At 36.2% G+C, this 15,464-nt stretch overlaps 1 protein-coding gene across 3 annotated transcripts in view; it reads left to right on the plus strand.

Annotated features, from left to right (window-relative positions):
* LOC112051193 (protein outspread) overlaps positions 1-15,464 on the plus strand; it is a 340,261-nt gene that overhangs the window by 143,736 nt on the left and 181,061 nt on the right. The gene's annotated exons all lie outside the window — the stretch shown is intronic.

Below are 15,464 nucleotides of genomic sequence, written 5' to 3' on the forward strand. Positions count from 1 at the left end.
TTCATTGCTAAGTATGGTATGTTATGTGAAGTTTTACCAACTCCATTTATGGAATCAAATTTTCAATCACGTTACTTTGTAATTTTTTGTTCATTTTATACACAATCAAAATGATTACACGGTGCAACTGTTTTTTTGATTATTTCTGACAACTCATGCAATTTAATATCTCTTGCATGTCCTTAGTCGTCCTTTAGCTTATTTTTGTCTCTGTCATTTTGTATTTGGATTCTTAGGAAGTGATCAACAAAAACAAGTAGTAAAAACCTTGCGCGTCATTCATTACAATCTACCCACACATTGCATAATGTTTGATTCAAAATAAGAGACGTATTAGTGTTCTTAGACAAACACACAACTCACAATCGTCCAATGGATTGATAAATCGGATTTCTAGAGATCGTGTGAAAAATTCAACTTGAGTTCTTGTAAAAAAATTAGAGGCCTAGAGTTCGTGTGAAACATTTAAATAATTGGTGTCTTTACTTAAAGAAATGCCGTATAAGCAACATGTACTAGCGTTAAGATTGATATTGTAACTTTTAAAAGCGTTTTAAACTATCTGATCTGGTTATTTGATTCTAAACAGCGATACTTATAATTTCATGGTTAGAATAATGAATAATTTCGTAGATTCATTTCTTATAAAAAGGAATAACAACTATTCAGTTACTTTTTATATTTACTTAATTAATCTTCCAAATCTACCTCAGTATCTTCCAAGCGTTAAAAAATAACAAAGAAATTACTTTACATTTATACACCAAGTTACTTTACATTTTTTATCTTTTGAACCTATGGCTTGATTTTAACTAGGGTAGGAATTATACATACAAATTATACAAAATGGAAAATTCCATCACCAACATAACGAATCCATCGTTCGCTTGCATCTATGAAGTGTAGGCCACTGTTTTTACCTGTCGAAATTACCCGTATTAATATGACTTTGAATCAAATTAAGTATTCAATATCCGACGCACAGACCCCGAAGGTCACATTGACGCTGTTCTCGAAAAAACAAAAAATCTATAAAACATGTTAGACATGGGAGGACTGGGAGTTGGGTGTTCGGCGAATCCGAAATTTATTGTCGAATTCAAACATATTACAGCTGACCGACATAAACATGATACTTGCTTTTAATAAACATCGTGTTTACTTTAATGGAACGAATAAACTTGATCGAACGTTTCAATATGACCAATATTCCCTTTTCAACAAATTGGGAATACTGTGAGGAGTTAGAGAGAGATTTTAATACGCCATAAACACATGAATACTTTTCCCCTAAACATATATAGCATAACTTTGAAACTTTTATTTAGACATGGACATCAAGATATGGTTAAAAACCTGTATTAAAACTGTAAAAGACCCTAATTTAAGATTTAAATCAACGTTAATTTTAATTAAAGATATTTATCGGTCAACGATCATTGATAAATAACGTGATGTGTAATAATAATTAATCACTAATTAGTCTTCCCATTGATGGGATGCGGAAGCAACGAAACATGCAAACAATTCGCACGTTTATCCAATTGTGATAAGGTTTAATTTAGCATTGAAGTGTAGTTAAAAACGCGTGTAATGTACCTAAAGCTTAGCGTGCAAATCGTCATACATCAAATATAATTATTACTAAAGATAAATTTACTAATATAAATCAAGCATGACGCGCATCATTATTAAAAGTTAAGGTAAGATTGGCGACAAAAGTTGCCTATAAATAGGTATAGCATTATATTACTTTACATATTGCAAATACCTACAAATTGAAACATAATAATGTACTTGTAAATATATCAACTGCGACTGAAGAAATTCTAATGTGAGAAAAAAAATGTTTTCCATAATTAAAGTGGGCGTCGATGATTTTAATTCAAAAGTCTAAACGGGCGTCAAGTATTTTAAATTTTCGAGTCCCAAAAAGTTATGCATTTTTATAGCAAATAAAAGGCCGATAACGCAGTATGTGTGCATGTATAACCGTGTTCTTATTGTAATAAAAATAAACCTTATTCTGTTGTTGTTGTTATGTTGGCTGTATAGGCAATTGACTTATTAAGGGCCCATCTTAGATTCACATGTCTTTCGTTGACCTATAGCTTCTATATTTTATATACTCGTCAATTTGTCAGCCTTTTGAATTGCCCACTACAGGGTTATTAAATGTAAAAATCTAATGAGAATTTTAAAATACACACTTGTTACCGGTATAAGACGAATAATAATCAAAGATTTATATTTTAATTGCTACACAATAATACAAATTAGTTCATCAGACCGTATCCGTCTACTACATGATATGGGCATTTTTGAGAGCGCGCCAGCAAACTCGATCCTCTACATTCCTCATCCATTGTGCTGGACTGCTGGAGAAACATCTTACACTACGTCTGCTCGTACTTGGTCGCCACTTCTGAAAACGTCCGCCCCAGTGGCCATCTCTTCTGCGACAAACATGGGCCGCGCACTGTCACATCAGTTTGATAGTCCTTTGGACTATGTCGATTACTCACATTCTCCTACGGATTTCCTCGTTACGTCCACATATTCAGTGTGATACACAAACTTCACAATTTAAATCGTTTCGTATTCATTCAACTACAGGCAGGCCCTTAAGCGATGTGAACGAAAAAAAGATATTCGGGCAAGCGTTATTTACGATGGAAACGGACGTAAGGTTCACAAACGTATCTTATCCGTACGAAATATTGTTCGTATTATTATGCAAACGAAACTGGGACCGTCTCGCCGATCGTGATAACGTGTGGCGGGGGGCGCGGGCTGACGTCGAAAAGTGTCAAAAAGATGCGCGGCTTAACGCCAGCCATACACGATCAAGTTTAACGTCAAGTCTGCAAGACGCTTGAGGATGTGGGTAGTTAAAAAAATTGCGAAACTTTTAATGATGATATTGTGTGTCTCAGGCGTAATAATACCTGACTGCATTGAAATACTTGCTTACATACTTAATTATTTTATTCCTTAGGTTTCATTTACACGAGCAGGAACTGCTGTTGGCAACGTACTGCTCGTGACCCCCTGGGAACCCTTAGGTTTATTTCATTTAAGTATTTCGTACGAGATATTGTTATTATTGCAAACGATCGCTAAGAGACCGTTTGCCAATCGTGCGGCGGTGGTGCGCGCTGACGACAAAAAATGTCAAAAAATGCGCGACAAGCTTAACGCGCTAATAAAACTTGGTTACATTGAAAGACACTTAATTTCTTAACTTAAACATGGAATTAGTAATTAAATACCTTACTTACTGAATTATATGATCATTAAATTAATTCATATCCTACTATAATAGTTTTTTGCGTCTCTTATGTGTTGAAAAGGTGCGCGGTAAGCTTAAAGCGCAAATGCAACCTCGATTACTCGCATAAAAGACTCATTTACTTAAAATTCTTATTACTTACTAATTGAATTATTTGATTACTAAATCATACTCTTTTAATTGGGTTTCATTCTCTCGTACTTTGCACACGTGCGATGATTTGTGTAGTGAGTATAGTTCACGCTGACACCTTTAGATATGTTGACCAATAGTGATCAGTAAAAATCAAAATAAACACGAGTATTTACCCGACATATATTGTTCACAATACTGCTGCTAAACATACATAGCCGGGATGTCTACAATATAAGGTAAGTAGATCTACTGTAGGCAAATCGTTGACTGTAGGTCTTTATTATAATAACGTTGATAGCAGTGGAATTCATAGACGTTGCAGGGGCACCCCCAGAGGACCATTCACCCGCTGAGTGTCAAATTCTCAAACGCAGAGTTTAAATTCGACACAGCGGGTGGACGATCCCCTGGGGGCTCCCCCACAACAACACAATACAAGCTAAAGATTACAAATATAGGTAATATTGATGGAAGTATCGGCATAGAATTTTCTATCAACGATGTACGGTGTATTTGTAATTACGTTGCTAAGCAACTGATGGACAGATTACAAATAGATAGGTTATCGATAGCCGACGTTACACGTCCTTGATGTACAGTCAGCCCGACAGAACATAAATCAGAGCGCATTAACGGGCTCGCAGCCATTGACACTGATCGCGGAGAAACTGTGCATCTATTCTAGATATAATCGATCTGGTACAGGCGACCACTCCCCTTATGCTAATGTGGGCAGCCAGTCGTGATTGTTCCACTGCTTGTTAACAGCTTTATTGATCGAAAGAAATATGTGAAAAAAGATTGTAAACAGTTTTAACTGTACAGTTTCATCTAATCGAAATTTCAATCTAAATCATTAGAAAAAAATTAACAAAGTGTATGTCAGCTATGACGAACGAATGGAATCTACTCTTTCAGAGGGCCTAGTAGCAGTTCGATACTCTTACTATCGCGTTAACGTAAACGCGAATTTCTATGAAATTGAAACAGCGCTATCTAGTGGCACTACTGCACAACTGTTTCAATTCCTTATAAATTTGCGTTTACGTCGACGCGATAGTAACAGTATGAAAATGTTGAAAACTCCCACTAGGCACACAGATTGACTGTCTTAATAGGTGTATGTTACCACGCAGCATACACTATGTACGTCTCAAAACAATAGGTAGAAGGCGGTATCCTCGAATGAGAAGGTTCGTCTCTCTAGTGACTGACCAACGCTGGTTGCCTACCCTTATGTCTCGCAACGGGGACATAATTGCTTCGCATATCTCTTATCATATTGCTCTTACTAGTTAATATTTCACAATTTTTCGTCGTATTTAATTTATCATAATAAAGGGCTCAAAAGTGATTACAAATATAAGAAAACTAATGTCGAACAAAGGTATGATTCACAACACTTGTCAGGAAAACTTAATGAACAAATGAAACTGTAACCTGAAATGTGAACGATGTGTGTAGGGTTAAAGGCGCCTTTAGCTGTTAACAAACACTCCCCTTTTCCACTCAAGTCACTCTCCCCGCCTATCCCAAGTAAAAGAATTACACAACAAGAGATGTGGACGGCTCGAACGCCACGAGCACACTGAAGCCAACACGAGATCAAGCGATGTCATATCCATCACATACTACTATTTTCTACACTATTTATTAAAAACAGGTTAATTTAAAAGCGGCCAACGCGGCGATCATAACTATTATTTCAAAGAGTATCAAACATAATCTATCCTCCGAGTGGGCGGTAAAAGAAACTTGATCAGTCGTGCGTGCAAGCTGCACTACTTGACAAGCCGGCTGTCATAGAAAGCCGAGGAAAGAGGAAATTGCAGTGGTTGCTGATTGCTGACAAAATTGCCGATTGTGTGTGGTAACCATCATTAGGTGCTTACAAATTGTCTACATCATTATCAAAAGTTTAATGGTTTTTTAACCGACTTCAACAAAAAGGAGGAGGGTCTCAATTAGACGCATAACTTCGTCATTTCTTAACCAATTTTAATTATTTTTTGTTTGAAAGAGTATACTTCTAGATTGGTCCCATTTATTTTCATGAAAATTTAATGCTAGGACACACTAAACACAAAACAATAAAATTTTCTTAACAAAAAAACTGAACCGACTTCAATATCACAAAAAATTAAACCGACTTCAATATCACAAAAATAAACTAAAAAGTGAAAAATATCATCGTATGTGCTAACTTCTGACCACTTTGAAGGCGGTGCCAACACAGTGATGCATTAATTATAGCCGATTAAATCATTAACTTTTAGGATTTAAAGACAGTTCTATCCCGTGGTTCTTTCAGAAACGGCTTTAATTAATTACATCACTGGCTTTTTTGTTATTTTTTTTCATAGTTATAGTTGACGGAGCATAATATAGCCCACGCTGGCCTATTCACTATTTTGGTCTTTATTATCAACCTATTAAAATAAACATCAAATCAATTGAGAAATGTCATCTACCTATTGTTTGATATCACGAGGAAGCACCGGATGACATTGGTTACATAGAATCTCAGTTTCGTATTATATGTCATCTAGCATACGTCAAAGATAGTGAATTAGCCTGCAGGTGCTTAGTAGAAAATCTTTTACTCTTGTCAAATCAAAATTTCAAGTAGTCATTTATTTCAAGTAGGCTCAGTTTACAAGCACTTTCGATACGTCAGTTGACTATTTGTAAAGATTATACCACCGGTTCGGAAGGCTGTTTCTGCTGAGAAGACATCGGCAAGAAACTCAACAGATGCTCTTTTAAAAAAAAATCGCACTATATTATAATTTACCAATTAAGAAAACCTCAATCGACCGAGCCGGGGATTGAACCACCTTGCATACCACTGCGCTATACACCGTCAAAATACTCAATGCAACACTGTATTGTACGTAAAAATACATAAGGCCAAAGAACACCAGGTAATAAATTGGTGCAGTAAGACGGTGTCTTGTTTACCCTCATCAGAGAGGATCAAATCGAACCCCAGTGTCCGACCTATCTGCACCTCGTATTATCTTGAAATATGCATCCTTTTTTTCCAAACGCGTATCGTATCTCGACGCTTCTCAAACTTTATTAAGCCATTATTAGCTATCTCGAATTAACATTATCGGCGCAATTTATTAACGTTTCAATGTTGCTGAGCGTGCCGCCGGTTTATCGACCACTGGGACTACTTGGTAATTGAAAAACGAGCGTTAGATTGGTAAAAATACGTGTATCAGTATCATGTTTAGTGTTCTAAAGACTGGATTAATCCTTAAGGGTCTAATCATTAAGCTATAATAGCTGCAGTTTCTGCTGAGGGTTTCTCAAACGTTGAATTACTGGCGCACTCAGTTCTGGCATATGTTTTTGTTTATTTTTAAGGTTAGTTAAAAAATAACTAGACATACGCTTACAAGTAAGTTTTTGACGGCCTCCGCGACGCAGTGGTATGCGCGGTGGATTTATAAGGAGGTACTGGGTTCGATCCCCGGCTGGGCCGATTGAGGTTTTCTTAATTGGTCCAGGTCTGGCAGGCATAACCCAGAAAATGGCCCCAGCTCAGCATAGTGCTACGTGACCATTTGAATTAGGACACGTAGCGCTAATTTTCAGCTAGAACCACAGATTGGGTAGCGCCACGAACACAGCCAACACAACCTTATAATTCTGCTTGTTATTGTGATATGTTGATTTTGTGCAGCAAATGCCATCTACTTTTAATGACATTTCAAAATCTATATTAATAATTTCGTCAAGAGGTACGGTAGACTCGATCGAAACTTTACCTGAATAATAAAACATGAAAAAATAATGATTTCGAATTGACAACATATATATATCCGCAAAAGTCGGATTGTCGAGTATTTTGTTAAATTCTAATAGCGCTGACACACAAATTGCAGTTCAATAATTTTATTTCACTGACAGCAGATGACATCTTGAGTATTAAACTCAGAGCAATTACCTTTGAACTTATAAGGCACCCCCATATTCACCAAAAAAATTTTCTGTAAATTTTTGAGGGAGATGCGTTAAACTCAAACATGGAAGTTATTTAACAACAAAATTTAACATGGAAGTTATTTTTATAAATATCTTGTATTAAAATGTTCTTCTTTGATTTATTCTGCAGATAATGGCACAACATCCTGTCTATTTATGCTACCTTTGTATATTTTTGAGTAATTTCAGAGATACCATCTGACTGGTATATATTGCACTCAATTATATAGTAGAGCCGTTATTAGTTGTTTGTAAATAAATAGCAAACCCATAAAAGTTGCTCAACGCGATGCTTGCTTCATAGCGCCGACAAACTGAATAAAGCTGAGCCACCAATACGAGCTAAGCGAACAATTCTTAAACTATATACTTTTTTTAAATTAATAATGGATATAAATCGCAGATGCCCACCTGATTATAAGTTATTACAACTATCAACATAGCAGCAATTCACAAAGTACACCGTTTAGGGTTCCGTAGTCCACAAGTAACGCTTATAGTTTCGACAGGTCCGTCTGTCCGTCCGTCGCGGTTTAGCTCAGAGAATATTACTACTAGAAAGCTGTAAAGCAGGAGTATGTACATTAAAAATGTGAACAAAGGTGTGATTCCGATATTTTATACTCGTCGATGATATTCGCCTATAACAAGTTTTATTAAAATTTGAACTTAACTTCTATGGGATGCCAAAAACTAAATGTAACAACGTAGTTGGAAATGAGCGATGTCATATCGCTATAACTTTACAGAAAGCAGGGACAGTTTTCGTTTATGTACATTCGTGAATTCGTATCATAGAAAAAATATTCGACCGTGTTCGGAAGACACCAGACATCAAGGGGTGAATTCGTCAAATGGAAACATATAGTTAGGAATTGCTATTATAATTAGGCCTTTCGTTTTATTTCTTGCCACCTACCAGATACTTTTACGAGTATCAAGAGTAAATAGGCACTTTCTAGGCAAGCGCATCCCTTCTTAGACCTCATTATTACTTTTCAACTGGCATGTTTATATACAAGCCACTATTGTATTTTTTTTCTATGTGAATTCGCTATACCCAAATATATTTGCAATGGGATATAAGACTTGGTCACTTCCCTAACACGAATTAACGTTATTTAAAATCTCCTCGCATGCAGTGTGCGCCAAGGTTTGTTCCAGGCACACCACTCCCTAGGTTACGAGTTGCCCAACGTTGGTTCAAAGGGGGCAAATAATATCATAACCCGAACGTGACTCGGCCCAGATCTGCCTACTACGGAAACTATGGGAATCTGATTGTATCGACTAACTTCGTGCACTTGTATTGACTTGTAAACATAATTAAAAAAAAAATAGGTGTGGTTGTGTCGTGTAAGTAAATAGCGACGTTTGCGATGCCAGCACAGTCTTCAAACATTGTAACGAATTATTTATTTGATCTTTAAGGTATTTGATTTTAATTATAGGTACTATTCCAAGGATCGAAAAATTCCATTAACCTGTCTTATAAATTTAAGATACAGGTGATAGATGCGTGTAGCTTACACAATCTTTAAAAGAATAAACTGTTGCCTGTTGTACACTAAGTGCGTAATCTATATCTATACTATTATAAAGCTGAAGAGTTTGTTTGTTTGATTGAACGCGCTAATCTCAGGAACTACTGGTCCGATTTGAAAAAATCTTTCAATTTTAGATAGCCCATTTATCGAGGAAGGCTATAGGCTATATATTGTCTTCGTATTTCTACGGGAACGGAAACCACGCGGTTAAAACCCCACGCGGTTAAAACCGCGCGGCATCAGCTAGTATCTAATAGATATTCATAAACCAAAATGTTCCTCAAACTATCTTTTCAGAGTTCTATCTATAAATATAAATAAATGATTACTTTACAGAATTGTTACGAAATCAATACTTACTCTAATAACTTCATTACAACAGATTTATGTGAATAATAAATATGATCGTAAATCGTATTAAAAAAAATCGTATTTGAGGTTTTATGATATGATAGTAGATAATGTTATTTATTGTAAATTTTAAGTATATTGGTATTTAAAAAAAACTAAATATAGGTTTTCTAAAAGACTTAACATTTATTTGAATAATGGTTGAGAAACAGATAGCGTTTCCTGTTCGATCCTAGACCGTGTCACAGTAAAGGAAGTTCGGCGACTTTTTGGGTGACCATTTTTTATTCGTCTGGCGTTTTGACTTCCGAAAAACTATGAACGAGTTTTAATGCCATATTTCTTTTGACATTGTTTTAAATATTCCAAAAAAGCAATGAATTGCCCTGCCCATCACCATCATCAACCCATATTCGGCTCACTGCTGGGCTCGAGTCTCCTCTCAGGATGAGAGGGGTTAGGCCAATACGGATTGTCTGACTTCACACACGCAGAGAATTAATAAAATTCTCTGGTATCCAAGTTTCCTCACGATGTTTTCCTTCACCGTTTGAGACACGTGATATTTAATTTCTGAAAATGCACACAACTGAAAAGTTGGAGGTGCATGCCCCGGACCAGATTCGAACCCACACCCTCCGGAAACGGAGGCAGAGGTCATATCCACTGGGCTATCACGTATCCCAAAAAATAATTATAGACAACTTTATTCATATTTCTGATAAATATTAAATTTAATAAATTACTGCCTAGATATATAATCATCATCAAGGCAAGGGCAGGACTCCTTGCTTGCAGGAGAGGGGATTTGGAGCTTAAACCCACAATGTTGTTACAATGTGGGTTTGCGGGCAAAGCTATGAGGTTTGTCTCACAAACGATCTTTACCACATTATGACGACACTGACTAAGTTTGTTTAACGTGCTCTGCCAGGCACGGAGTGTTACACTTCCGAATTCTTATTCTAATAAGGCAGGTGGTAGTAAGTCCCAAAAGGAGCTCTGACAGAGAAAGTTCTACTACTATTTAACGCTAAAATTGTATTCCACGAAACGAATAATTTACAATTTCATCCAAATAAGAGTTCAAAACCAAAGTTGTGTATTAGCATAGAAATCGATAACTGATACAATTTCCCGCAATTGCGGTCTAGGTCTCCGCTGAGACCTCAATTACCGTGATGGAGAGAGCTTTCCCTGCCTTTTAGAAATTTAATACCTAATGTGGAGGGCGTTCGAAGAGGCGAATGCGGAATTATAATTGTGTAATTTGCGTAGCCGTCTGTACCCACACTTGCTAAGAGACATTTTCAATAATTTATGTATTTACTAGCTGATACCCGCGACCTCGTCTACGTAAAATTATGGTTTCCACATTTCATCCAAATAACAGCCAAATCCAGTCAGCAGGTTTTGCGTAAAAGAGTTCATACCAATTGCCAAAAAACCATCTCTTAGTGGACGCTTTACAATAATTGTGTAATTAGTGTGACTGGCTGTTATGTCTATGTCTAAGTTATCAGTAACCTACTTGTCACTATGATATGCACATCTAGAGATTTTCGGCGATTTCCTTCCAAGTCATCTTCCAGACTTCGATGCTTTCGACAGAAAATGAGCCCCCTGAAATTGTTCAATAAAGTTTTCACTTATTTGGCCCAAAGGTTAAGCCGTGCCATTCAGAGGGGTAATTGCCTCGCCTCTGGGTGAACAATTAGATGGTGTGTATTTGTTATAATTATTTTAAATTTAAAGGAGATGGCCCACTTCAGGTCCAATCTTGTACTCCGTATCATTAAAATTTTAAATAATACAAGGATTTTATTAAAAATTATAAAAGTGAATAAAACTAACTAAATAAAAAGAAATAAATAAAGTAAAAACCCAAGTTTTATACAATTTTAGACCATTTAATTTTATATATTTTCCTTTGTGTATTCTGTTTTGCAGAATAAGATCAACACTCTCGTTGTAAATTTATTTCCTTCGCTTCGTTTATAATATAATCCGAACTTTCCATGAATAATCACATACACTAACTTTGAGTATTATGACCATGAATAAAGATTTTGTTCATGGGCCCAATTATGCTGCGCTATGAAGCAATCACTCAAGACAAGTAATTACAACACAGATATGCTACAAAGAAAGCGGCGAAGGCAGAAATAGCTAGGAATGTATATTGTATATACAAATTATAGAGCAAGTGTCGGCGGTGCTTCCGCATTGCGTGCAACCGCGCGCCGCACGCAAAAACGATGCGCTAACTATAGCCAAAGCGGAGACGGGTCGGTCTGTCTGAAATATGAGAACTGAACATTTATCCTTCTAGAATTGGTCTGCTCGTTGTAATCGTCGTTGTAGGGTTCAGTGCTTAACCTATGTTGCTTTGGAGCTCGAAGTCGTTGATACGAGTCCTCGTCGGGCTGTAAAATATTGAGCTTTTTTAAAGACATTCTTAGTCAAAATCTCAACACGGAGTTGGGTAGTGACCCTTGAATGAATATGCCATAATAAAGGTCTGAATTTCTTGAGAATATGAAATATCGAGCGTTATTTTGCCTAATTTTAGCGCGGAAATTTTAATGCTATTCTGTTTATACCAATGTTTATAAAACAGTGTGAGACTCGCTTTCGTTTTTATCCCTTTCTGACACGTTATTAAAGATAGAGACTGTTGAATTATAAAAACATCACTGCTTCAATCAATGAGCTTCATCAATAACGCTCATGTCGTTGTCGCGCTGATTCATGTTTTTCGCGAATAGTAATAAAATATTGCGTTTAACTTCCACTAAGTAACTTTGAGTAAAAGCTACCACAAAGCAAACAAAACTGGAAAGTCACTAGTGTTGCAATAAACAAAGCTACAAAGAAATAAGAAGCTAACCGCAAACTGAAATTGTATTTCAACTTCGACGGAATAAGTTTGCAATACACAACGCGAAATACGAGTACCTTCGTTCCTTAGTTTATACTTTGTAAAATTTATTATACAAGTTAAGTTTAAATACACGCTTCTTCTTCGTTCTTGGGATTTTTCCGCAGTTAGCCATACGATGCTATGGCTGTTGTACGTCTACTGGTGCTGGTCCCTGCTGGAGTCACTGCTACCAGCCGAGGTTGCCCCAGAAGCTTAGCATTCTATCCAGGTCGCCCAACGCCTCATGGAGTGTAGCTGGGGAGTCAATACATACCCAGACCTGATACCCAGACCTCTTATCCCAGTCTGATCAAACAAGGTTCGGTCAAAGGAGGTTTGGGAAATGGAAAATAGGATATAGGATATAGAGCAAGATCCACCATTTCATAAAAGCTTGGTTGTTGTCTCTTAGCTTTGCTTTTTGTTTTTATTGTTTCAATATTTTCAATATGCTGCTCCAAAGCCAATAATACTCAGGAGCATTAGCTGACAAGCCTTCTAATAAATAAAAAAAAAATGACACAGGTCTGGCAATTGCAGTCTCGAAAATAGCAATTATAGTGACATTAATGTCCCGTTCCGGGAGCGTCAATCATGGCTAGTGTTATGTATGGATAGTGTAGAGGAGCCATTAATAGTCTGCATTATCAATGACATGAAGAGATTGCAGTTTCAACTTGTCTTTAAAAATAAAAAAAATCCTCTCCTTTTATGGCTACGCCCGCTTCTTCTACTTCATTTCAATCTTTTTAACATTATTTATTTTAATAGACAACCTTTTAAAGATCAACGCAATTCCCTCGTATTCCCTCGTTGCTATAACATACTCGTAAATTGAAGCACTTCAAACAACTGTATAAAGTATATGAGCTGAGATTCGTGATCAGGGGCGTAGCTACCGTCGTATGAATGACACGGGGCCCCCTATACTCGTGAAAGCTGGTGGGAGGCTTCGGCCGTGGTTACCACCCTGCCGGCAAAGACGTACCGCCAAGCGATTTAGCGTTCCGGTACGATGCCGTGTAGAAACCGAAAGGGGCGTGAATTTTCATCCTCCTCCTAACGAGTTAGCCCGCTTCCATCTTAGACTGCATCATCACTTAATCAGGTGAGATTGTAGTCAAGGGCTAACTTGTAAAGAATAAAAAAAAGCGAAAATAAGTAAAATGTTATCTACAATATCTAGTGCTTTCTGGAAAAAAAGTCCAAAAACAATATTTTTCACATCCTTTACTAGTAGGTAAGGTAAATTTATCACATTCACCACAAAGTAAAATTGGTACCAAAATAACATTTTGGTGAAAGAGTTGGGGTAAATCAAAAACTAAAGCGATTAGATTCAGGATTTGTCGGTCGTCTATTGGCCCCTCCAACTAGTTGATACAGGGCCCCTCCAAGGCACGCTACGCCACTGTTTGCGATAGTGAGTTTTTTGTCGCGAAACCTCGCTGGACGGGTCCAGGTTCGACTCCTATTACGGAGGACGAGGAAGCAACCATCCCTAATTACCACATAGAAATGGAGTAGCGAGCGCTTAGCAGCATACGCAGAAGCATTAAATGGCAAAATAAAGATGTTTCTTTTTTGGAATCTTCATTATAGTGCATCTGTAAAATGAATGCGTAACAAAATGCACCTTAATTACTATAAAATAGGTAATGTATTTGACTATGATGATGAACATACACTAAAGAGTTAGGTTTTGTGTTCGTTATCTTAAAAGATGTATAAAAACTGTTTTTGGATCTCACATTCATTTATTTCTCCTTTTATTTTATATTTTTAACAATGTTATACATACAAAATATACAAAATACTATTAAAAACTTATAAAAAAACTGTTTATTATTATATATTATATTATTAACCATTTTATTGCGTTCTAGTTATCTCACGTTAACCATTTCAGACGGCATCATCACTTTCCATCAAGTGTGATTATTACATTCAAGCGAAAGTCTATTAAAAAAAATTAATTACGAAGACGTTAGTTGCTAACTGCTGAGATGAGTTTTCACTGCGGCTTGGACTTTTAAATGTTAACATCACCACAGTTTAGGAAGCACGCAGTTGTTTATATCGTATTTTTCAACAAACTAAAAATTATTGCACAAACAAAAATCTACATGGGCGAAACAAAATTAAGCTTTTATTTATACATTTACATAAATTTTACAATTTTGTTTATTAATTTGCGTCAATGTAGATTTTGTACTTGATGTTAATTTGTAGTAAATAATTTATTTTTATCCCTTATTATTATATGTACCGGAGTCACGAAGGTTTGTTTGTAAGTTGGTAACCCAACTGTATTATTATCAAACAGCGATGTTACCAAGAAGGGCCAGTGAGAAATTCTATACATTTCAAATCCTTTATTCTTAAGACGCGCATTCCCCAAGATGCTGTGCCTCAAGAACTTTAAACTTTTACATTAGTTGAGTTGAGTTGAGCTTAATCGCTGGGGTCAGTGGCCTTTGTAATTGCGCGTAATTTTTACGTTATAATTGAAATGCCAGAACGCGTCTTTGTAAAGAACGCTTTATTTACTATGAGCTTCAGGCTAGAAAAACATTGTTTATTACGATACGCCTTTGTAAATAAATGGAATCAGTAACTATTGTTGGTCCTAGTGATTAAGTTCATGTAATATATGGATAAAGACAGAGCTTTTCCGAAAATTACTGTTTATTTTAAAAGGGATTTAATGATATATATTTGTATAAATACGTTAATTATGCATATATCAACTAACATATCATCGGTTTGCTAATTTTACTCGTAGTTCTAAAGTACAGTAACTCAAAACTACCAATATACCTTACGGTTAGTTGCGCAAGTTATATTTACCGAAATAATTTGACAGTATATGACAACCCATCGTCGTTTACCAATACATTACCAATAAGTACTAATGGAAATCGATACCAACGTTACCTTCAGAATCGATACAACAAACAGAGTACCTTTAACAAGGTGTGCATTCCTTAAACCAACAACCAAAATTCCTAGTAGCTTTACCGTTACATACAAAGACATATATGTAAGAGACGGGCCTATAAATAACATAATATAACTAGCTGATGCCCGCGACCTTGTCCACATTAATTTGTTTTTTTTACTGTCCCTACTACTATGCAGGAACGTCGTAATAACTATCTGCGTGCCAAATTTGAGCACAATGTTAATAGAACACACTAAGTGACATTTGTTACAAATA

Source organism: Bicyclus anynana, chromosome 5 (assembly GCF_947172395.1).
Source record: "Bicyclus anynana chromosome 5, ilBicAnyn1.1, whole genome shotgun sequence".
NCBI lineage: Eukaryota > Metazoa > Arthropoda > Insecta > Lepidoptera > Nymphalidae > Bicyclus > Bicyclus anynana.